This window comes from Bos grunniens, chromosome 28, assembly GCF_055505025.1.
Source record: "Bos grunniens cultivar Pamir isolate PY7600 chromosome 28, Bosgru_T2T1.0, whole genome shotgun sequence".
Taxonomy (NCBI): Eukaryota; Metazoa; Chordata; class Mammalia; order Artiodactyla; family Bovidae; genus Bos; species Bos grunniens.
This window is the reverse complement of record NC_141192.1, coordinates 587,296-613,167: the sequence shown is the minus strand read 5'-3', so window position 1 is coordinate 613,167 and position 25,872 is coordinate 587,296. Positions and strand designations below refer to the sequence as shown.

Here is a 25,872-nt window from a genome sequence, read left to right as displayed (position 1 = left end):
ATTATGAACACCCCATTTATAAGCACTGAAATTGAAGCTGTGATCAAAAATCTCCCCAAGAACAAAAGCCCAGGACCAGATGGCTTCACAGGAGAATTCTATCAAACATTAGAGAAGAGACATTGCCTATCCTTCTAAAACTCTTTCAAAAAATTGCAGAGGGAAGAACACTTCCAAATTCATTCTATGAAGCCACCATCACTCTGATACCAAAACCAGACAGAGACAACACACACACACACACACACACACACTACAGGCCAGCATCACTGGTGAACATAGATGAAAAATCCTCAACAAAATTTTAGCAAACAGAATTCAGCAAAACATCAAAAAGCTCATACACCATGATCAAGTTAGGTTTATTTCAGGGATGCAAGGATTCTTCAATATATGCAAATCAATCAATGTGATACACCATTTTAACAAATTAAAAGATAAAAACCATATGATCATCTCAATAGATGCAGAAATAGCCTCTGACAAAATTTAACACCCATTTATGACTAAAACTCTTCAAAAAATGGGTGTAGAAGGAACCTACCTCAACATAGTAAAGGCCATATACGATAAGCCTACAGCAAACATTATTCACAATGGTGAAAAATTGAAAGCATTCCCTGTAAGATCAGGAACAAGACAAGGGTGTCCACTTTCACCACTGTTATTCAACATAGTTTGGGAAGTCCTAGCTACAGCAATCAGAGAAGAAAAAGAAATAAAAGGAATCCAGATAAGAAAAGAAGACGTTAAGCTCTCACTGTTTGCAGATGACATGATACTGTACATAGAAAACCCTAAAGACAGTATCAGAAAATTACTAGAGCTAATCAGTGAATTTAGCAAAGTTGCAGGATACAAAATCAATGCACAGAAATCACTTGCATCTCTATATACTAATGATGAAAAATCAGAAAGAGAAATTAAGGAATCAATCCCATTCACCGTTGCAACAAAAAGAATTAAATATTTAGGAACAAACTTACCTAGGGAGACAAAAGAAGTGTACACAGAAAATTATAAGGCACTAATGAAAGAAATCAAGGATGACATAAACAGATGGAGCGAGATTCCATGTTCCTGGGTAGGAAGAACCAATATTGTGAAAATGACTATACTACCAAATGCAATCTACAGATTTAATGCAGTCCCTACCAAATTACCAATGGCATTTTTCACAGAACTAGAACAAAAACTTTCAAATTAATATGGAAACACAAAAGACTCTGAATAGCCAAAGCAGTCTTGAGAAGGAAGAATGGAGCTAGAGGAATCAACCTTTCTGACTTCAGATTATACTACAAAGCTACAGCCATCAAGACAGTTTGGTACTGGCACAAAATCAGAAATATAGACCAATGGAACAAGATAGAAGGCCAAGAAATAAACCCATGTATTTATGGGTACCTTATTCTTGACAAAGGAGGCAAGAATACACAATGAGGCAAAGACAGCCTCTTCAATAAATGGTGCTGGGAAAACTGGACAGCTACATGTAAAAGAATGAAATTAGAACACTTCCTAACACCATACACAAAGAGAAAATCAAAATGGATTAAAGACCTAAATGTAAGACCAGAAACTATAAACCTCTTAGAGGAAAAAATAGGCAGAACACTCGATGACATAAATCAAAGCAAGATCCTCTGTGACCCACCTTCTAGAGTCATGGAAATAAAAACAAAAGTAAACAAGTGGGACCTGATTAAACTTAAAAGCTTTTGCACAGCAAAGGAAACTGTAAGCAAGGTGAAAAGACAACCCTCAGAATGGGAGAAAATAATGGCAAAAGAAAACAACTGACAAAAGATTAATTTCCAAAATATACAAGCAGCTCATACAACTCAATACCAGAAAAACAAACAACCCAATCAAAAAGTGTGCAAAAGACCTAAACAGACATTTCTTCAAATGGGACATACATATGGTTAACAAACACATGAAAAGATGCTCAACATCACTCATTATTAGAGAAATGAAAATCAAAACAACAATGAGATACCACCTCACACTGATCAGAATGGCCCTCATCAAAAAGTCTACAAACAATAAATGCTGGAGAGGGTGTAGAGTAAAGGGAACCCTCTTACACTGTTGGTGGGAATATAAATTGATACAGCAACTATGGAGGATGGTATGGAGATTCCTTTAAAAACTAGGAATAAAACCACAATATGACCCAGAAATCCCACTCCTAGGCATAAACCCTGAGGAAACCCAAATTGAAAAAGACACACATGTCCCATTGTTCACTGCAGCACTGTTCACAATAGCCAGAGCATGGGAGCAAGCCAGATGCCCATCGACAGATAAATGGATAAAGAAGCTATGGTACATATACACAATACAATAGCTAGAGCATGGAAGCAAGCCAGATGTCCATCAACAGATGAATGGATAAAGAAGCTATGGTACATATACACAATGGAATATTACTCAGCCATAAAAAGGAATGCAGCTGAGTCAGTTCTAATGAGATGGATGAACCTAGAACCTATTATACAAAGTGAAGTGAGTCAGAAAGAGAAACATAGGTACCGTATTCTAACGCATATATACAGAATCTAGAAAAATGGTACTGAAGAATTTACTCACAGGGCAACCGTGGAGAAACAGACATAGAGAACAGACCTATGGACATGGAGAAAGGGGAGGAGAGGGTGAGATGTGTGGAAGGAGTAACATGGAAACTTACATTACCATATGTAAAATAGATAGCCAAAAGGAATTTGCTGTATGGCTCGGGAAACTCAAACAGGGGCTCTGTATCAACCTAGAGGGGTGGGGTGGGGAGGGAGGTTCAAAAGGGAGGGGATATATGTATACCTATGGCCGATTCATGTTGAGATTTGACAGAAAACAGCAAAATTCTGTAAAGCAACTGTCCTTCAATAAAAATAAATTAATTTTTTAAAAACCTAGGGGGAAAAAAGGAAAAAACCTAAATGCCTGTTGAAAAGATGACTAAATACATTATAAAAAGCCCACACAGTGGAATATTACACAACTATTATGTAGAATGAGGGAGATCTACATGCACTTACACAGGCGTGTACCTGTGATATAAGTGAAACAAAAAAAGAAGATTTCAGGCAATTTGCATAACATGCCTTCCATTTCAGTTTCTAAAATGTCATAAATATCATATGTGTTGGGGAGCCTTTAGCTTTTATGTTACTCCTGTGTTTTATTGTTACAATAAGCACATACCACTTTTATGATTTTATAAAAGCGCTGTGAATAAACATAACAGTCCATGGGAACCATCAGCCAACCCCAGGTCCTGCATTTGGTACATTACAGGGGACACAGGAGTGAGTGAGAACATTCTCTTGCTTGATTCACTACCTTCTCAGTGCAGGCTACTATCCAAGGTCTCCCTGTGCCCACTTAGAAGGGACAGGATACATGCCCACCAAGTTTGCCACTCTCCTAGCAGAGAGCTTTATTATCTTCCCTCCCTTCATTTAGGCTTTCCCACCCAGTCCACTATGAAAGAGCAATGAACCCCAGGATGGGGCTCACGTTTCTGCTTGGGGAGATTGCACCTGTGGAACTGCAGGTCTCTAATTATGCTTCCACTACTTCTTAGCCTCTAGTATTTTCACGTCCAGAAATACTTGTTTTTGTTTTGTTCACAAGGGAAAGATCAGAAGAGAATTTTCTAATTCTCTCCTGTGCTTTCAAAAGCGAGAGTGAAACTCATACCTTTTTAAGAGTTGGGGACTTATCTAAGAATGCTGTGGGATGAGAACCCAGAATAAATCCCTGATGCGTCCAGATAGAGAAACCTTGAGGGTCGTTGTTCTCAAAATGCCAGAGTAACTGAACCTCTACCACCCCTCTGTCTATCGCTGACCTGGTCAAGAAGGGAAATGTCAGGCTTTGTTTTGGTGGATGCGATAGGCAAGACGAGAGGTTATAGGCCAGGACACAGAGAGCCAGCAGAAGGAGGAGAGAGATTTGGTAAAAGGGAAAAAATAGGAGAAGTGAGTCAGCCGCTCCAGGGAGAAGAATCTGAAAGAACTGAAGTATTAAAAGAGGATATTAAGGAAATGTTACGGCTTAACATCGTCTGTAACTTCCTCCTCCATCTCCCCCAAGAACTTCCATCTCAAGTAAATATCTGCATTGCTTCTACCAACTGGGGATTAGTGGTTTTAAAAAAAGAAAAAGGTAAGACTAGCCCAAAGAGAGGTGCTTGGTGCCAGTTACAAATTATACAGATAAATATGTTTTATAATCATTTATTCATTTATAATCATTTATTTCATTAGCTTATTTGCTCCTTTAATAAGTATTTAATAAGAATCTTCTATGTGCCAGACACTGTTCTAGTTGCTTAAATGTAATCAGTGAGCAGAACAAATATCCCTAAACTCCTTAAATCTTCATAGTTGCTGGAGAGTGGGTGGGCCACAGGTGCACTATATTGTAAAAACTGTAGCACAGTATGTTAGAAAGTGAGGAGTACAATGGGAAAAAAAACTGCTTAATGGGAGAAGTTACAAGTTTGACTAGGGTGTTACGGTCTACTCCCTTGTAAAGTGACATTTGAGCAAAGATTTGAAGGGGGTGAAGGAGTGGAGGACAAGACTATCTGGAGGGAAGGCAGAGGGAAAAGCCAATGCAAAAGTCTTGAGACAACAGGTACAGGCGTCTTTGGCACATTGAAAATGTTCTGGAATTAGGTAGTGGAGCTGACTAAATGACCTTGTTCATTTACTAAAAACCAAAGAATTGTACACTTTAAAAGTGTGAATTTTACAATGTATGAATAATATCTCAATTTTTTTAATTTCTCAAAATAGGAATGTGCCCAGAACATTCAACAAACAGCATCTGGAGGCCAGTAGGGCTGGGTGGAGTCAAGCAAAGAAATGAGGCCGGAGACAGGGTGGGACTCAGTAGAGCATCTTACGGACCCTTATATAAGAACCACGAATTTTACTCCCATGAAATGGGGAACCCCTACAGGGTTTTGATGTGTGTACTGACATGATATGACTCTGTTTCAAGGGTCACTTTGGCTGCTATGTTGACAACAGCTACAGAGGGACAAGAGTGGAGGCAGGAAGATCACTAGGAGGTTTCCCCAGTGATTCAGAGAAAGATGATATGGACTCAAGCGAGGGGAAATGGTGAGAAGGGGATTTTCTGGCTGAATGGATAAAGGATGGGAGAGAAATAAGTCAAGTTTGGCCCCAAGATTTGTGACTTGACCACAGGAAAGGCAGACAAATAGGAGAACCAAGGACTGAGCTTTGGGGCTCTGTAATGTTAAGGAAGCAAAGAGAAAAGGGGAGATCTATAGCAAATGCTGAGAAGTAGACAAGGAAGTAGAAGGAAGAATTATGAGAATGTGGGGTCTGGAGAGCCAGGAGGTGATGGCATGTCAGGAAGATGTGTCAGATGCTGCTGGCGGGCCAAAGTAACAACAGAACTAAGAACTGGTTGCTGCTGCTGGTGAACTTGATGAGAGAGTTTACAGTAGCATGGTGACAGCAAAAATAAGAGTAGTGAAGATATAATAAAGAATGGGAAAATGTCTCTGACCCAAGAGTAGGCAAGGTTTCTGTAGATGGCAAAAAGCATTAACCACAAAAGGAAAAAAAAAAAGATAAATTAGATTTCATCAAAATTAAAACCTTCTGTTCCTCAAAAGACTCTGCTAAGAAAATGGAAAGTTAAGCTGCAGACTGAGAAAAAATATTCTCAAATCATACATCTGACAAAGAGTTTGATTCTATAACATGGAAAGAAAACTTCCAACTCAATAAGATGACAAACAATCCAATTTTTAAATGGGCAAAATATTCGAGTCAATGTGTCATGAAAGAAGACATACAAATGTTAACAAGCAAATGAAAAGGTACTCAATATGTTTAGTCCTCAGAGAAACGCAAATCAAAACCACAATGAGATACTACTACAGAGCAGTCAAAATGGCTAAAATTTAAAATTTTTTAATTGGAAAGATACCAAACAGATGCTAAGTTTTGGCAAGAATGTGCAACAACTGGAACCCTCATACATTATTGGTAAGAATGTGAAAGAGCACAACCACTTTAGAAAACAATTTGACAATTTCAAAGTTAAACATATAACTACCATGCTACCCAGAAAGTCCACTCCTACATATTTAATTAAGAAAAATGAAAACATACATTCACCCAAAGACTTGTCCATGAAAGTTTATAGCCACTTTATTCACAACTGCTAGAAATTGGAAATAATTCAAATATCCATTAATTGGTGAATGGACCTACAAACTGTGAAATCCGTATAATAGAATGCTATTTCGCAATTTTGTTTAAAGAACAAACTATTGATGCAACAACAATATTTTGGATGACTCTCCAAAATATTATTCTGAGAAGAAGCAAGACAGAAGAGTTCATAGCATGATTCCATTTATATAAAGTTCTCAAACAGGCAAAAATAATTTATCCTTGGGTGATGAAAACATTCTACATCTTGACTTAAGCAGTGGTTAGTTTATCCATTTGTAAAAACCCATAGAACTGTACACTTGGTACGAGAATTTTAACGCATGAAAATATACCCCAGTAAAGTTTACTTTTTAAAAAGAAAGAGTGGAAGGACAAAATGGGCAATTTTTTTAGTTTGCTGTGTAGGAGAACAGAAGAATTGGGCAGCAAGAACATGAAATACGGGATCAAATATGGATTTTTCAAAGGAAATAGCAGAATTCTGTATGGTAAGAGAATGATCCAGTAAAGATAAGAAATTTGTGAAGTATTAATAGAAAAGCTTCTTTCAAGCTTCAAAGAGCCAAGTTAGAAGTATATTAGTACCATCTCCTGGGGTCCTTCCCACAATGTTAAATCCTCTGTCATGAAAGAGCACTATCATATCAAAACACTCTCATTTTTCCAACTTTATATCCCATCGTGATCCAGCCCCACATACATTCTACTGCTGCCTGCCGGTACAAGTTGGCCATGTGCAATGGATCTTGCAGTTTGCAATCACCTTCCTTCCTTGTAGGCTTAGCCTGTCCCTGGCCAGTTTATATTGTGATTTAACTCTAGTTATTGGTCTGGTGACTAGGAAGGGAAGTGGAAGTAGGTACCCACCCCCACCAAGGGGATGCACATTTCTTTTAAGCATTAATCTCGACATTACATTCAAGCAAGGGGAGCTCTAGCTATTAACTGAGAAAAGTAGTTATTAATGAAGGTCTGGAGGCAGAGCATTCAAGATTTTTGAATGTGTCAATACAGGTAACCTTATTATAGACTCAAGGTCTCATTACTTCCCAATCAAAGCTCTTCTCTTAATGAAGCAGACCTATTAAAGTTGAAAACTGAACTTTCTCTGGAGCTCTGTTTCACCTTGGGTTTTCTACACTTTAGCTTAAAGAGAGGAGAGACCTGTGTATGCTTTCGAAAAGATCATCGGACTTACACTCTGTATTGCATGTGTGCTCAGTCGTGTCCGGCTCCTTGCAACCCCACGGACTGACTGTAGCCCCATGCACCATAGCCCACCAGGCTCCTCTGTCCACAGAATTCTCTAGGCAGGAATACTGGAGTGGGTTGCCATTTCCTTCTCCAGGGGAATCTTCCCAACCCTGGGATCGAATTCACGTCTCCTTTGTCTCCTGCATTGTCAAGCAGATTCTTTACCACTCAGCCACCTGGGAACCCCACTCTCCACACTGGTGATTAATTATTCTCAAGCTTTCATGGTTTTTCTGCAAGGCCTCCATGGCTCCCACAGCAGCCATCTGATTATAGTTCTTATAATGACTACACACCCATCCCCAAACTCTTAACTACCCGAGAGACTGCATCTGCCCACGTGCTGGCTGCCTCCCACCAGCGCCCCATCTCAGCCCCTTCTCAGCTGACCACTGTTGCAAATGTGAACAGCTGTATCACATCTTCAGTATCAGTTCTCTACCTACCCCCAGTGATGTGGTCTTCACTGCCAGAAAGCCAATGGGTGCTCCGTCTGCAAAATCCAGTTTTAGATGGTACTTTCCTAGGGTCATTTCTGATACCAAATGTCAAGTGTCATCAGGAAAAATTAGCCTCTAAAGCTCTGAGATTTTCATGTAAATGTTTCTTAGGATTACTCTGGGAAATCACAACTGTAAGGGTAAGGGAAGCATGACCAGGCATAAGTTGAACTGCAATGTGAATGACAAGTTGATGTCAGCTGATCCTGTGAGAATCTTTGATGCTGGAATGGCCTTCGTTATCCTTCAGTCTTGACACTTGAGGTCTGGACCTTGATACCTCTCCTCACCCAACCAGTCACTGGATGCCGGCTGTCCACAGGAGATAGGCAGCCTTGGGCAAGGCAAAAGGCAATTCCCAGAGAGGGATTTGGCTAAGAATTTTCAGTTGCCAAGATGGAGTGCCTCAGTCCTGAAGGGGGATCTGGGTGGCACACAACAGTACCCCCTACCCTCGGATAACATGGTGAGTAAGGGAAAGCAGTCATTTTGCTACCATTTTAAGATTGGAAGTAAATACTTTAACGGTATTTTCTTTTTCCAACCCAGGACTCTTTCCAGGGAGAGGCTGAAGAGTTTATATTGCTCTAGACTTAATAAAAACAAATGAAGACCAGATGGCAGGAGGCTCCAATTATAATCTAGTAGGAGTATCTTTTAGCCTGTCTCCCTGTCTCCATTCTGGCCTAAACAGTTCACAAAAAAGTTCACAAGCTTGCTGAAAGGAAACTGAATAGCTATGTACTATTTAATACAATTCAACTAATGACAGCTAATATTTATAGAGTGCTAGTATGTGTCAGGCCCTTTTCTAATGTTGTATGTGTAAATATATGTGTGTATATGTATATACACATATAGGTACATACATACGAACATATGCATGATACATGTATATATGCATGTACATATATATTCACTTAACTCTCGGAAGAACCCTCTGAGGAAGGCACAATGATTATCCTATTACAGATAAGGAAACAATACAGAGATGTGATTGGCCCAGATTTCCGACAATTTGAAAGAACACTGCCTTTAGCTTCCAGTTCATTCATCCTTCCCATACGTCTTTTTTGAGCTCTTGATCTTTGCCAGCTCTAGAGCTAGAGACTAGTCCTTGGGTACCCCGTGATCATTTTTCCATGTATATAAATAACAAAGATTCAACTATGGAAGATTCTACTTATAGGCCCTACTAACTGTATGAGAGATCAAGGCATGAATGGCATTTCATATATAAATAGCTCTCATGGATTACAGATAGCATCTCACCAGCATCATAACCATCCCCACGTAAAGGCGTAGGAGTACAGAGTGTGGGCGGGAACAGGGACATGCTCTCCTGTAGGAGGCCTGGGTGGAACTCTGTGCATAGGACAGAGTTACTTAGGTAGAGTGTGCTCAGGAGGAAAAAGGATCAGTCACGTGGCTGGCTGCTCACTTATTCTGGATGCCCTACGCTTACCACCTTTGGGTGACTGCACTCACAGCCCCAGTCTCCTCTATGACCTACACATGGATGACTCCCTAAAACTCCCAAACCATTCTCCCAAATGCCAGGCCCAAACACTGAACTGCCAGGTAAACTTCTCCACCTAAACATACCAAAGAAACATGACTATCTCCAAAAATTATCTCACTGTGTTCTTCTTCCCTCAAACTTGCTTCCATACTTCCTCAGTCCTGGCTATTGGTATGTTTAGAATCTCTCACTCGTGCCAAGGAAAGGAGTACCCTGATTTCTCAGCAGCTTGCTCAGATGTGGGGCAGAAGGGTGAGGAGAGGCAAGGTTTAAAAGCTGCCAGCAGCCAAACAGAAAAACAGAAGATAGACTCTCTTATAAAATCATTTCTTCTACATACATGCAAAGTTTGTCTCTCGCCTATTCTTTGTAAATATACATTTTCCGGAGTACCATTTTAACTCCCTTGTTGTTTCCCTAATATATATTTTGAGTTATTTCACTAGTGGCTGCCAACAGGATTACAATTAACATCCTTAATAACATCCTTACTAGTTCAGATTAATACCAATTTAGTGTCTATACTACATGAAAACTATGTTTCTATAGAGAAATTAAGAAAACAACCCCATTATCAATAGCATAGGAAAGAATAAAATACATAGGAATAAACTTAACCAAGGAGGTGAAAGACCTATACACTGAAGTCTATAAGATAGTAATGAAATAAATTGAGAAAACACAAATAAATGAAAAGATGTTCCATGCACATAGATTTGAATAACAAATACTACTAAAATGTTCATAATAAAAAAAAGTCCATAATACCCAAAGAAATTCAATGTAATCCCTATCAAAATTCCAAAACATTTTCAAAGAAAATGCCATTTTTCAAAGAAATAGAATGAACAATTCTAAAAGTCATATGATTTATAAAGACACTGAAGAGCCAAAACAGTCTCTAGAAAGAAAAATGCGGGAGGCATCACACTCCCTGATTTTAAACTACATTGCAAAGCTACAGTAATCAAAACAGTATGTTACTGTCATAAAAACAGACACATAGGTCAGTGTAACAGAGCAGAGAGCCCAGAAATAAACCCATGTCTATATGATTAGCTAATAAAAAAAGAAGCCAAGAGTATACAACATGGAAAGAACAGTCTCTTCAATAGATGGTGCTAGGAAAACTGGACAACCATATGCAAAAGAATAAAATGGACACCTATCTTACATCCTTCATTTTTGAAAGATAGTTTCACTATATATAAAATCCTTGGTTGACAAACATTTTCTTTCAGCATTTTTAATATTCCCTCCCACTGCCTTCTGTCTCCCACTTCTTTTTTCAGCTTTATTGTGATATAATTGACAAATATGTTCCCATTTCTGATTAAAAAATTATCTGCTAATTTTATCAAGGATCCTTTATGTGTGATAAGTCACTTCTCTTGCTTGCTTTCAAGACTCCCTTTTTGCATTGGAAAAGACTCTGATGCTGGGAGGGATTAGGGGCAGGAGGAGAAGGGGCCGACAGAGGATGAGATGGCTGGATGGCATCACCGACTCGATGGACATGAGTTTGAGTGAACTCCAGGAGTTGGTGATGGACAGGGAGGCCTGGCATGCTGCAATTCATGGGGTCGCAAAGAGTCAGACACGACTGAGCGACTGAACTGAACTGAACTTTGATAGTTCGATTATTATTTGTCTAAGTATGGATCGCTTTGAGTTTATCATATTTGGAGTTCATTGAGCTTCTTGTATAGGTCAATATTTATCATCAGATTTGGAAAGTTTTCAGCAATTACTTCTTCAAATGTTTCTTCTGTCCCTTCCTCTATCCTCTCCTTCTGAGACTTGAATTATGCATATTTGTTTGCTTGACGTATCTTTAAATTCACTGATTTTTATTCAGCCAACTCAAATCTGCTGTTGAACCTTTCCAGTAATTTTTTCATTTCAGTTATTGTAATATTCAACTCTAAAATTTGTTTTGGTTCTTTTCTATAATTCTATCTCCTTGATATTCTTTATTTGGTCAAATACTACTCTCATACTTTAGTTTTTTAGATGAGGTTTCCTTTAGTTCTTCATATTTAAAAAACTGATTTAAATGCTATTTAGTAAATATAGTATGTTAACTTCTTGAAGGATACTGTCTTACTGATTTCTTTTCCCCTCTATATGGATCATATATTTTTTGTTTCTTTGCATGTTGAAAAGGACATTTTAAATAATGTAATGTGGCTACTCTGGAACTCAGATTCTCTCCACTTCTCAGGATTTATTTTTGTTGCTATTTGTTGCTGCTTGTTTGTTAGCAACTTTCCTGAGCTAATAATAATGTTAAAGTCTGTATTCATTATCATATGTGAAGTCTCTGTTTAGTTGACTTAGTGAAGTGAAGTTGCTCAGTCGTGTCCGACTCTTAGCGACCCCGTGGACTGCAGCCTACCAGGCTCCTCTGTCCATGGGATTTTCCAGGCAAGAGTACTGGAGTGGGGTGCCACTGCCTTCTCCAAAAGTTAACTTAAGGGTTTGGTTAATGGTTGTACATAGATTTCTTCAAATGGCTGGAACCAATAATTCTCCCCATCTTTGTCAAGAGTCCCTGTGTCCATTTGGGGGCATGACTCAACACTCAGAAATTCGACAGCTCTGCCTTAGCCCAAAGCCAGAAGCTTAAAGTTTCCTCAGATCTATGCACAGCTTTGTGTATGCGCATAAGCCTAGGCATGAATGTGGCCTCTAGATTCACAGGAATATAGCAGAGCTTTTCAAAGCCTCCAATGGAAAATCATTCTCCAACTTTCCCTTCTGGGTTTTTGTTTGTTTGTTTGTTTTTGATCAGCTGGCTGTTTGCTCCACTGCTGTCGTTACCTCAGGGAGCTGGTAAACGAAACCATCAGCACTGTTTGTCTTTTATAAATGCCTGTTTGTTGCCCTGGAAAAGCGTTAAGTCACGTCAGATAAAGAAAGCTCTTGCGAATGGGGAGCCATTAGGTGAAAAAGAAGCAATGACAATTCTCTGGGAATGGGTCTTTGGAAGTGTTCCAACCCCATTCTGCCCCTCCAAAGGCTATTAGTCTGCTGGCTTTCACCTTTGTTAGGGGCTGTTGCTTTCCAAGGCTACTGCACAGCTGGGAGGGGGGATGGAAATACAGCAAGTTAAAATGCCACAAAGCTTGCTGCTAGCAAGATTCCAATGTTTTTCCTTCAAAATATTTTTAAATGTTTTAGATTTCAAACCAAGCACATCTGCAAGACAGATATGGCCCAGGAGCTATTGATTTTCCACTTCTGTCCTATGCCATCTAAATGCAGAAATCTTTATTAGAAAGAGTAAACTCCCAATATTTCCAATAGCTCTGTCTCAACTAATGACTCCCGTAAAAGTTCACCTAGCCCAGCAACAAGCTGCAAGAGGGCTGACACCCAGCAGAGATTCTGAAGGGACCACATGACCAGATGTGTCTGTAGGGAGGCCCCTTTGGCAGCAAAGTCAGTTCTGCCCACACAGGGAGAGACCCTGGGGGGTTCAGGCTCTTGTCCAGGTAAAAGGTGCCAAGGATTTGATCCAGAGAAGTAGCCAGGGAGATGAATAGCACAGACCCAAGGCATCCTCCAAAGCTGTAGCTTTCAATTATTGTAGGGTTTTGTTGTTGTTGTTTGTTTTTGCTTATCCCCCAGGAATTTTGAAAATGATATACATTTCAAAGACACTTGAATTATTTTGTCTTATATTTCTATAACTGTAAGGGATACAATTTGCATATTATAAACACTGACAGTTTGAAACAAACATATCACAATACTCCTTTTAAACACATCTGATAGAATTTAAATACCTTACAATTTGATGCTATTATCTATTTCAAAATACATTTGAAAAAATAAGGAAAATACATTTAAACCTAGGATTCCCTCATAGCTCAATCAGTAAAGAATCTGCCTGCAATTCAGGGGACCTGGGTTTGCTTCCTGGGTCAGGAAGATCCCCTGGAGAAGAAAATGGCAACCCACTCCAGTATTCTTGCCTGGAAAATCCCATGGACAGAGGAGCCCAGTGGGCTACAATCCATGGGGTTACAAGAGTCGGACATGACTCAGTGACTAAACCACCACCAGCACTTTAATAGCTGGAAATTTATGTGTTCCTTTTGTTCCTTGAATTGCATTTCCATTTCCCATTTCCACCACTGAATTTTCTTCTAATGTATTTTCATGGCTGAACGTCTATTACTGATTACTTTATCACACTCCCATTTATATGTATATAAATGAAGTATAGATTTTTTAAATATTTCCTGTGATTACAAGGCCCTAATAGTTGTTAATAATGCTTATCTTTAGGTAATTATTATAACTATTAATAACATGTAATTGATGTCAATAATACAAATATTATAAATTTGGATAATTAAAGCATGTGAAAAGCAAAATGTCACGGTAAACTTGTTGCCTAATGAGATGGATGAGATGTTTGTATAAATCAGTTCATGCGTACAAAGATGAACATTACTTATTTTTCAGCTTTTATAAATCTAAGTCTTGAGAAACTACACTCTGAAATAAGAGGAAAAGAAGAGAGTTGAGCTATGGAGATGTCTCTCTGTTCTCTGAACTCCTTCCCAGTTATTTGTCCAAAAGCTGCATATACAGGCATTCTCTGTACATTTTTCCCTGTTTTTCTGTAAGTCTAAAGTTATTTGTAATTTGAAAAAAAAATTTTTATTCCTACCCAAGCCTAGCCTCAGAGAACTGTCACCAGACCAAAGCCTGAAGTGCAGGGCCACGGTGCCCTGAACAGCATGAGGCACTGTGGAGACGCGAGGCTAAAAGCCTCAGCACAGCCCAGGTCACTGGTAAAGGCATGTGTGGCTTTACAGCAGCTGATACCCATTTGAATCGCTCCAGTTCTCTGCTCTCCTCCCGCAACTGCAGTCAAAACGCATGACCACCTTTCCTGCCTACTTCATTGGCACCTTCATCGGCACCTCCAGACAATGCCCACCCTCTTCCTGGGCATAAGTAAGGGTGGTCTATCTGCTGACCCAGGCTCTTGGGAGGAGAGAGGAGTCAATACTGCTACACTGATTATAATGGTCAATTTTTTGTATCAACTAGACTAGGCTATGGGATACCCAGATAGCTTATAAAATATTATTTCTTGGACTGTCTGATACTGTTTCAAGAAGACATTAGCATTTGAATCAGGCAACTGAGCAAAGCAAATCACCCTGCCCATGATAGATGGGCAGCGTCCAATTCACTGAAGGTGCACAGTGTAGAGGGACGCTCTGCTGGAGCCGAGGTGCCCGGCTCTGCCCCTGGGCTCCAGTGCTCCTGGTTCTCAGACTTGCAGACTCAGATTGGAGTTCACATCGTCGGCTCCACACTGCTCCCCAGTTCTCAGGTTCAGCCTTGGACTGAGACCTCCAGCTTGCAGACAGCAGACTGTGGGTGGCCCTGCTGGACCTGCATACCCACATGAGCCAACAACTCTCCACATATATACACTGTTGGTTCTGTTTCCCTGAAGAACCTTGATCATGAAAGCACACAGCGATCTTTTAAAGGTAACCCTGATTGAGAATTATTCAGCAACAATACCTCTAACGATTCTTACCTCTTGGTGTAATACTCAAAGGCCGATCTGATGTTTATGTCTCTGCATAAGCTGCCCCCAGGGTAGGCATCTCAGAGCAGATGACTTCCCATGCCAAGTAACAGTCATGCTGACACCTTTCAGCCCCATGGCTAAGGATTCTCACACTCAGGTCTCAGGCCCTCTTCCCCAACTTTTTGCCTCCTCAGTCAGGTATTACCTTTATCATCCACTCCATCTTTCCACATGGAGCTGTGCCTCTAAAGAGCTAGTCAAATTGCTGGGAATCCAGCTCACTGGAAGTTCGTACCTATTTTCCTCATTCATTTCTTCTCTCTTTTAGCTACAGCTTGGAGCGACTAGTGAAAGGTTCTCCCTAATCACTTCCAGCCTTCCCTCCTGGGGGATACATGGCATCTTTAAATTCTATTCTCCTTGTAAACCCCCGGAGTGGTAAACAGTATCAATAGAGATGCTATACATCCTGTCGGCAAAGGCTGAACATAACTTAATTTTACATATAAAATTTTAATTCAAAACTGATGAATCAGAAACTGTTTCAGACATTCCCAACTTCTCTTAAGATTCTGTTTTCTTTCTAAAATCCATCCCATCGACCCTCAATTCAGTTACATACTTTCTTCCCAGAACTCGTTAACTCATCTTCCACTTTCATTTCTTTTTTCATTTTCCCCTCTCAGTCTCCTCTCCAATTTTGAGATTTTTGTTTTCCTTTCACCACCCACTGAAATAACTTCTCAGTTCTGTGCAGCATTGTTCTTTCCAGAATTACTAAATCATGCTTGCACTTTTGCTTCTTTCCTCCATTTCCCCCTCCTGCTCCCACTCTGATGGCATTGGTTTATTGACCTTGGATCTGCTTGTGCTTTAAATCTTCAAGAGACTGGAGAGGAGCCTTGCCTACTCCTCCCCAACTCGTCTCTACCACGTGTTTAGTGGTCAGACTGCATTTGGTGACAGCTCAGACACTGCTGTGTGGCCTTTCTTGATGCTGTTTATATGTCTGTTTGTTCTTAGTTTGCTTAATAGGGGCCCCTTGCCAACACAGTTTAGAAGGGGGCTGCTTGGATATCTGATCTTTGGGTCATCCTGCCCCTAGTCCACTCTTCTCTCACTGGAAAGCAACTCACAGTTTTTATCCCAGTTCCCACAAGCTCTATCCCTTCCACACCACCCTCCGTCTTATCACCATATGTCTCACTCCTTTAAGCCCTGTTCAAGATCCAGCTCCATCTGGCTTGACTCTGTTTGACAACAACCATTTCCCCAAATGAACCAGTCAGGGCTTTTGTGTACGCCAGGCACTCTCAAGCTTCCATGGCAACTTGAACATGTGGATTTTTAGCTTCAAAAATGGTCTTAAGCACCTTCTGCCATATTTGCTGTCTCTCCCCTAATACAGAGTTACAGAGCCTACGAATATGTCGGTCATAAACAACTGAGTCTCTGGCAGTGGAGAATGATAACTCAGTGTCCTGTGACATGTGAATGGATACAGCCTGAGCACTGGACCAGGACTCAGAGGAAAGATCCAGTGCAAGTCCCAGATCCTACTTCCCAGGCAGGTAAAATCATGCTCCAAATATCACTGTCTTAATTTTTTCAAATAGGATGACAATAAATCCTATGCTTAATTCACAAGGCTCAAGTGAGAAGTAAATGCAATAATATATGTTGGGAACACATTGCTGAAAATGCTCTATAATGACGAGATACAACTGCCATTATCATATTCTTGTGAATAAGTACCTGTGCTGTCGTCTATCCAATTCTAGTTCTTGATCTCAGGCTTAATCAATGACAGAAGGGACATTTAGAGACATGGGGACACTTTAGCCAGGAGAAGGCATGGTTGAGGCAGAGAAAGAAGCCGTCGTCACTGCCGAACATCTCAAGTATTTCATGCAGCAGGAGTCGGATGTGTTCTTGTCCCATGTCCTGTGCACAGGAGAACTGATTTCAGCTTAGCTACCAGGAGACTGGGATTTCTTTGGAAGGAATGATGCTAAAGCTGAAAGTCCAGTACTCTGGCCACCTCATGCGAAGAGTTGACTCATTGGAAAAGACCCTGATGCTGGGAGGGATTGGGGGCAGGAGGAAAAGGGGACGACAGAGGATGAGATGGCTGGATGGCATCACCGACTCGATGGATGTGAGTCTGAGTGAACTCCGGGAGTTGGTGATGGACAGGGAGGCCTGGCATGCTGCGATTCATGGGGTCACAAAGAGTCGGACACAACTGAGCGACTGAACTGAACTGAACCAGGAGACTGGCTTCCCCGGTGGCTCCGAGGGTAAAGCGTCTGCCTGCAATGTGGGAGAACTGGGTTTGATCCCTGAGTTGGGAAGATCCCCTAGAGAAGGAAATGGCAACCCACTCTAGTATTCTTGCCTGGAGAAGCCCATGGACATAGGAGCCTGGTAGGCTACAGTCCATGGGGTCACAAAGAGTTGAACACGACTGAACAACTTCATTTTCACTTTCACCAGGAGACTGATTTCAGCTTAGGTCAAGGACATGTTAACTGGAGAAGGGGATGACAGAGGATGAGATGGCTGGATGGCATCACTGACTCAATGGACATGAGTTTGAGCAAGCTCCAGGAGTTGGCAATGGACAGGGAGGCCTGGTGTGCTGCAGTCCATAGGGCTACAAAGAGTCGGACAAGACTGAGTGACTGAACTGAACTGAACTGAGGACATATTTATAACAGTGGGACTGGTTTGCCTAAAACAGTGCTTCCACAAAACAAGCAATGCCCAGGCCAATTCTGCTTTCCAGATGGCCTGCTATAAAAACAACTATCTGGGCTTCCCTGGTGGCTCAGTGGTAAACAGTCTGCCTGCCAAGGCAGGAGACACAGGTTCGACCCCTGATCCAGGAAGATACCACATGCCGTGGAACAACTAAGCCCGTGCAGCACAACTACTGAGCCTGTGCTCTAGAGCCAGGAGCCAGCACTACTGATCCCACGTGCCACAGCCACTGAAGCCCGCGTGCTCTACAGCCTGCGCTCTGCAACAGGAGAAGCCTGTGCACCCCAAGTAAAGGGTGGCCCCCACGTGCCTCAACCGGAGAAAAGCCCATGTGCACAATGAAGACCCACACAGTCAAAACCCAATGAATTAAATGTTTTAAAAACTACCTAAACAAGAATAAACAAATAAACTATCTACTACCACAAGTGCGCATTCCCCAAATATTTCATAAATATTGTTCATTTGGCCCCCACCACGACTCCACACATAGGGATTATAACGCTATCTCTGAGCTGAGAATCAAACAGGTTATATGTCTTTCCCAGAGCCACAAAGCAGAGCTGGGACTGGAACTCATCCCTATGTAGCCACCTAGGGAGCCCAGGCCCTCCCTCCCACACTGCACTCCTCACAGATGTGCAGGGGCAGAGGTCTATACTGCAGAAGGGTGTCAGCTGTCCAGGCCACTTTAAGGCCGCCCCAGCCCTAAGCTTCAGAGGTCTTACATCCCTTTTCCATGAGCTGAAGTTTCTTTTGACTGTCGTTTTTTCCATGATTGTAGTTTATAGGACTTGTGCTTCAGACTTCTGAGAGTCATGAGGGTACACAGGGATCCCAGGAATAGATAACCTCCTTGTCCATGATTTACAACTATTCATGGCCTGTTACCCTTCCTTCCATACCCCCATAATCCTCAACATATTGTTCAGTTCTGAGAAGCATTCTCTTTCCCTGAGTAACACAGTTATTTTTTGTTCTTTTCCTTTGGAAAGTCTCTTTACTTCAAACTCCATCCCTCTCCCTTCCCAGTAAATGAAACCTACAGCCCATCTACAGTGAAATGTCTTCACCAGGTTGTCATTAGTACAGGACAGGGAGAGATAAGAGTAGTGATCGGGAACAGGGACTTGAAGCATGAGTGGTACCCAGCATTGTGTTAGGGGCTGTCTGTGTCTTATCCAGCTTAATGTTTCCCAAATCCCTGTGTTGCTGCTAGTGAAGAAAGGGACACTTGAAAATCTGCACAGAAATGTTTACAGCAGCTTTGTAACTACCAAAACCTGGAAGCAACGCAGGTGCCCTTTGGTGAGGGCACAGGTAAACTATGGCACATCCAGATGCTGGACTATTATTCAGTGTTAAAAAATAATAATAAGTTATCCAGACATGGGGAACCTAAAGTGACTATTACTAAATGAAAGAAAACAATATATAAAGTCTACATACTATAGGATACCAACTATATAACATTCTGGAATGGGCAAAACTACAGAGATAGTAGCAACAGTTAGAACCAGACGTGGAACAACTGGTTCAAAATTGGGAAAGGAGCATGTCAAGGCTGTATATTGTCACCCTGCTTATTTAATTCCTATGCAGAGGACATCAAGCAAATGCCGGGCTGGATGAATTACAAGCTGGGATCAAGATTTCCAGGAGAAATATCAATAAACTCACATATGCAGATGATATCACTCTAATGGCAAAAAGTGAAGAGGAACTAAAGGACCTTTTGATGAGGGTGAAAGAGAAGAGTGAATACGCTGGCTTAAAACTCAACATTCAGAAACGAAGATCATGGCATTCCGCCCCATCACTTCATGGCAAATAGACGGGGAAAAAGTGGAAACAGCAGACATTTTATTTTCTTGGGCCCCAAAGTCAATGAAACAGGAGCAGATTTTATTTTCTTGGGTTCCAAAATCACTGTGGATGGTGACAGCAACCATGAAATTAAAAGACACTTGCTCCTTGGAAGAAAAGCTATGACCAACCTACACAGCATATTAAAAAGCAGGGACATCACTTTGCCAACAAAGATCCGTCTAGTCAAAGCTGTAGCTTTTCCAGTAGTCATGTATGGATGTGAGAGTTGGACCGTAAAGAAGGCTGAGCACCAAAGAATTGATGCTTTCAAACTGTGGAGCTGGAGAAGACTCTTAAGAGTCTCTTGGACTGCAAGATTAAACTAGTAGATCCGAAAGGAAATCAACCCTGAATATTCATTGAAGGACTGATGCTGAAGCTGAAGCTCCAATACTTTGGCCAACTGATGCAAAGAATCAACTCACTGGAAAAGACCCTGATGCTGAGAAATATTGAGGGCAGAAGGAGAAGGGGGCGACAGAGGATGAGATGGTTGGGTAGCATCACTGACTCAATGGACATGAGTTTGAGCAAACTCCAGGAGACAGTGAAGGACAGGGAAGCCTGGCACACTGCAGTCAGTGGGGTTGCAAAGAGTCAGAAATGACTTAGCGACTGAAAAACAACAGAGATAGTAAATAGATCAGTAGTTGCCAGGTGAGGGAAAGAGAGCGAGCGAGCACAGAGGATTTTTAGGGCAATGAAATTAACCAGTATGATACTACAATGATGGGTACATATCATTATACATTTGTCCAAACCTATTAAACGTACAGCGCCGAGTGAACCATATGTAAACTACGGACCTTGGGTGATAAAGATGTATCAGTGTTCAGTTCAGTTCAGTCGCTCAGTCGTGTCCGACTCTTTGCGACCCCATGAATCGCAGCACGCCAGGCCTCCCTGTCAATCACCAACTCCTGGAGCTTTATCAGTGTTGGTTCATCAATTATAACAAATGGACTAGCTGGGGAATGTTGATAGTAGGGGAGGCTGTGCCTGTATGGGAGTAGATGGGGGAAAAGGGAAATCTCTGAACCTACTTCTCAATTGTGCTGTGAACCTAAAACTACCCTTAAAATGAAAACTTATTTTTAAAAAGTTAGAAAGATACACTTGAAGAAGTTAAGTGACCCAGCCAGGATCACAGGCCAGTGATTGGCAGGTTAGAATCTGCAGTTCAGCCTTGTTTGGCTCCATTGCCTATGCTTGCTAACGAGTCCATGAAAACAAAGTGGGCGCTTACTTAGCTTTGCCTTTGAGTGTTGTCATTGCATGGCCACCCACACCACAAGCAGTTTTCTCTTTTCCAGTCTCGAGACTGATTCTGTACAGAGAACAAGGGGATCTTTCCATGGAGTGTCTCTCAGAGTGCCCGTGTGACAGGCAAGAAGGGTCTAGCCTGACCCCACATGCAGAATGGAGCTGGCATTGAGGCTGCCACCTTTCTGTCTGCTGACAACGTAAAAACTGAGGACATTTGGGACTTAAAGGGAATGCCAGCTAATGAGAAACAGAAATTTAAACACTATAAATCAGGTGCCCACTGTATGTTGAGAAGAGTTAGGATGATTAAGGTCAAGGCCACAGCCAGATTAAGCCTGATTTGGGTGGGGGGCAGCATGGGGAGGGGGATCCTCAGATTGGTCATATCAGGGGGCATCCCAGGGCAGGTATGCCTGTGATCCTTGCTGTCAGAGCTGAATGAGGTCAGACTCAGAAAAATCTGCACATCTCTACAATAGAGTCCACAGGCTCTCTCTACTGAACAAATACTTTCTTTGTAATCAGGATAATTTTATCCATCACCTCTTAAGGGTAAGACAGGAATGGTTTTCTTATACCACTAGAGGAAATTCTTCTCAGAAACTAGTTGCTTACCAGGGAAATTATTTTATTATGTGTTCTGGGTGAATATAATACTGATTTCAAACAACTATAGCTGAAGTCATCAACAAGTACAATGGTTATTGTATGCACAAGAATCAGAGCCATATTTTATCACTAGGTAAAAACTATTTTTAAGGTATTTCATAAATCACTGGCAAGGTCAACCATACTAAACATTCCAGAACACACAGGGGAAATGTCTAGGGGCGTGCCCAGACCTCCAGGCTGCAGCGGTTCATTGTTCTGGCACTTCCTGCACCCTGCGTGGAGCTGTCCCCGTCGTCAACAGGTCTGCAGAGTCTGCTCGCTGCCCAGGCCCCACAGGTAGGGATGGTGCGGAGCCGCACGCCGCCTGCCACTGCACAGTGACATCACCCCTGGACTCACCCCCGCAGGCGTGCTGCTGTCTTCACACAACAAATGGGGATACAAGCAACCCATGGAGTAATGCTGAGGATAACTCTACCCGGAGCATTTGGCACCCAGCCTGTCATATGGTCAGTGCTCAGCGATCAGGAACAGGGATACAGTCCCAGCCACCAGGCCCAGATGCATTAACCCATCTGTTCACTCTTAATGCTTGATTTGGTTCATGAATAAATAAATGCACCCATGAAGGTTGTTGTTGTTTAGTAGCTAAGTCGTGTTCAACTTTTTTGCGACCCCATGGACTGCAGCCCACCAGGCTCCTCTGTCCAAGGGATTTCCCAGGCAAGAATATTGGAGTGGATTGCCATTTCCTTCTCCAGGGGCTCTTCCCAACCCAGGGTGGAACCCACGTCTCCCATATTGGCCAGTGGACTCTTTACCACTGAGCCACTAGGGAAGCCCATAAATAATGAAACACACGGTAGTAAAGTAACACTCAAAATTCTCCAAGCCAGGCTTCAAGAGCACATGAACCGTGAGCTTCTAGATGTTCAAGCTGGATTTAGAAAAGGCAGAGGAACCAGAGATCAAATTGCCAACATCCATTGGATCATCGAGAAAGAACAAGAGTTCAAGAAAAACATCTACTTCTGCTTTATTGACTATGCCAAAGCCTTTGACTGTGTGGATCACAACAAACTGTGGAAAATTCTTAAAGAGATGGGAATACCAGACCACCAGCCCAGGCTCTTAAGAAATCTATATATAGGTCAGGAAGCAACAGTTAGAACTACACATGGACCAACAGACTGGTTCCCAATAGGAAAAGGAGTACATCAAGGCTGTATATTGTCACCCTGCTTATTTAACTTATATGCAGAGTACAGCATGAGAAATGCTGTGCTGGAAGAAGTACAAGCTGGAATCAAGATTGCCGGGAGAAATATCAATAACCTCATGTGCAGATGACACCACCCTTATGGCAGAAAGTGAAGAGGAACTAAAAAGCCTCTTGATGAAAGTGAAAGAAAAGAATGAAAAAGTTGGCTTAAAGCTCAACACAGAAAACTAATCATGGCATTTGGTCTCATCACTTCATGGGAAATAGATGGGGAAACAGTGGAAACAGTGTCAGACTTTTCTTTCTTTTTTTTTTTTTGGCTCCAAAATCACTGCAGATGGTGACTGCAGCCATGAACTTAAAAGACGCTTGCTCCTTGGAAGGAAAGCTATGACCAACCTAGACAGCATATTCAAAAGCAGAGACATTACTTTGCCAACAAAGGTCCATCTAGTCAAAGCTATGGTTTTTCCAATAGTCATGTATGGATGTGAGAGTTGGACTATGAAGAAAGCTGAGCACTGAAGAATTGATGCTTTTGAACTGTGGTGTTGAAGAAGACTCGAGAGTTCCTTGGAGTGCAAGGAAATCCAACCAGTCCATCCTAAAGGAAATCAGTGCTGAATATTCATTGGAAGGACTGATGCTGAAGCTGAAACTCCAATACTTTGGCCACCTGATGTGAAGAAGTGACTCACTGGAAAAGACCCTGATGCTGGGAAAGATTGAAGACAGGAGGAGAAGGGGACGACAGAGGATGAGATGGTTGGATGGCATCACTGACTCTATGAACATGAGTAAGCTCTAGGAGTTGGTGATGGACAGGGAGGCCTGGCATGCTGCAGTCCATGGGGTCGCAAAGAGTCAGACATTACTGAGTGACTGAACTGAGAATATAAGGAGAAATTCCTATTTTTTGCAGATGAGGATATTGAGTCAGAAAAACTGCAGTGTATCTGAAGTGTATTCAGAAAAACTGAATGCCTCTCTTGACACAGAGGTGGCCAAGGAGATGTAAGTGGAAGTCAAGAACAGAAATTCTAAGCAAGTGGGTTAGAAGAGACTGACAAGTGGCCTGAGCCTCTCTTGTTCTCCTCTTTCTAGGTGTGAGGACACAGATGTGATTGCTGGAGTTCCAGCAGCCACCACAGACTCTCAAAGATGAAGCTGTGGGCTCAAGCTGACACAAGTTAGACAGAGGACGCCTGTGTCCCTGGTCTGTGGAGCGATCCACCATGTTTCCCTTGGGCACAGTCTAACTTTTCCCACAGCAGTGGGGAAACACCTTCTATGTGACTCCAGCCATTGTTAAGGTTGGCCTCTGCTACTAGATGCCAAGCATTGAATACATTTCCAACTGAAAAAATTCTGTTGGTTTCTCTCCTCCCAAACTGCTTGTGCCTCCTAAGCCTCCTTTGCCAGGCCCTCCTCTCCCTTCTCTAAAGGGTAGATTGCTGTAGGTAACAAATCCCACAGCTTAAAATATCATCCACAAGCACTCAGAGTGATTTTAATAGCTTAGACTTCCCCCCAAGCTCCAGACTCATACCCAGCTGCCTGGCTGGGTTTTCCAAACTGGCACATCCAAAAGAGAACCTGAATATTCCTCACCAAGTAGGCTTCCAATTCACTCCATTCCTCCTCATCAGTGACCTTGTGTTATTTTCTTTGTGACTTCATCACAATCTGAAAAATCAGCTTATCAATTTCTAGTGTGTTCTTTAGAATATGTGTCTCATATGCTCTGGACGACATACAGGGATGGGCTGAGGTACGGGTAGGGGAGAAAGTCAAGAGGGAGGAGACATCTGTGTCCCTATGGCTGATTCATGTTGATGTGTGGCAGAAATCAACACAATATTGTAAAGCAATTATCCTCCAATTTTAAAACATTAATTAATTTTTAAAAAAAAGAGTATGTACCTCATAAAAACAGAAATTCTGTCTTCACCCCTGGCTTCTAAATCATGCCAGCTCAGATGTCCTGCTCAATTTGCTTGCACCCATCACTCAGTGATGGAAACATCACACAGTTTGCATGCACGTATCAGGCCTACCAGGTGGCTGAGTGGTAAACAATCCATCTGCCAGTGCAGGAGACACAGCTTCAATCCCTGGGTCAGGACGATCCCCTGGAGTAGGAATGGCAAGCGAGTCTAGTATTCTTGCCTGGAAAATTCCATGGACAGAGGAGCCTGGAGGAGCCTGGAGGCCATGGGGCCACAGAGAGTTGGACACGACTGTGCAACTGAGAACATCAGGAATTCCAGCGTCAGGCCACTGTGACCACGCGACAGCTTGTGTTTATCACGTGTCTTCAGCCTCCATTTTGGTCTCTGGCTTTTTCATCCAGACTGACATGCAGACACGTGTCAGCTGACCTCCCCACCCCAGGTTCTCCCATTTGATTCTTCTTACAGTTATAACAGTACTGTATAAGCTTCAGTGTATTTTCAGAGCCCCTACATATAAAAATGTTTTTATTTCCTTAACATATAAAGTTCAAATTGGTGGTAACAAAACATGATTTCTCTGAAAACTCAGAAGACATTCCATTGTTTTCTATTTCCTGCTGTTAATGAATAATCTAATATTATCCTGACTGGTGTTTTGTTCCTTTGTGAATAGCAGAAATGCCTTTAGATATCATTATTGATTATTATCTATGAAGTACATCTTTCCCAGATCAGAAAATTTTTCAAACGTTGTACCTTTGATCATTGCTTCTTCTGACTGCTTGTATTTCTTCCTCACAATAAGCCATCTTATTCAAAGGTTGATGTACTTTTGTCGGACTCTGTAACTCTTGTATTTCTTCTTATTTCCATCCCTTTGTCCTTTTTCAATGGATTCTAGAAAAGGAACTGAAGTCTGCCCTAACAGTAGAGCACTTTTTCTGACAGTTCAGTTCTTCTCTTTGTTGCCACTGACGGAGACTCAGGCTGTCCTGCTGTGTGCTTCCTGGAAGGCTTTCCTAACATCACTGTTGTCCTTTTTATCTGAGCTCGCGTCTCAGCCTGCTCTGTTTATCATCAGCCTGACCTCTTCTAACAATTTCATACATC

The 25,872-nt window shown here is 41.8% G+C and overlaps 1 long non-coding RNA gene across 2 annotated transcripts in view; it reads right to left on the bottom strand.

Moving 5' to 3' along the window:
- LOC147342698 (uncharacterized) overlaps window positions 1-25,872 on the bottom strand; it is a 153,335-nt gene that overhangs the window by 90,342 nt on the left and 37,121 nt on the right. The window lies entirely within an intron of this gene.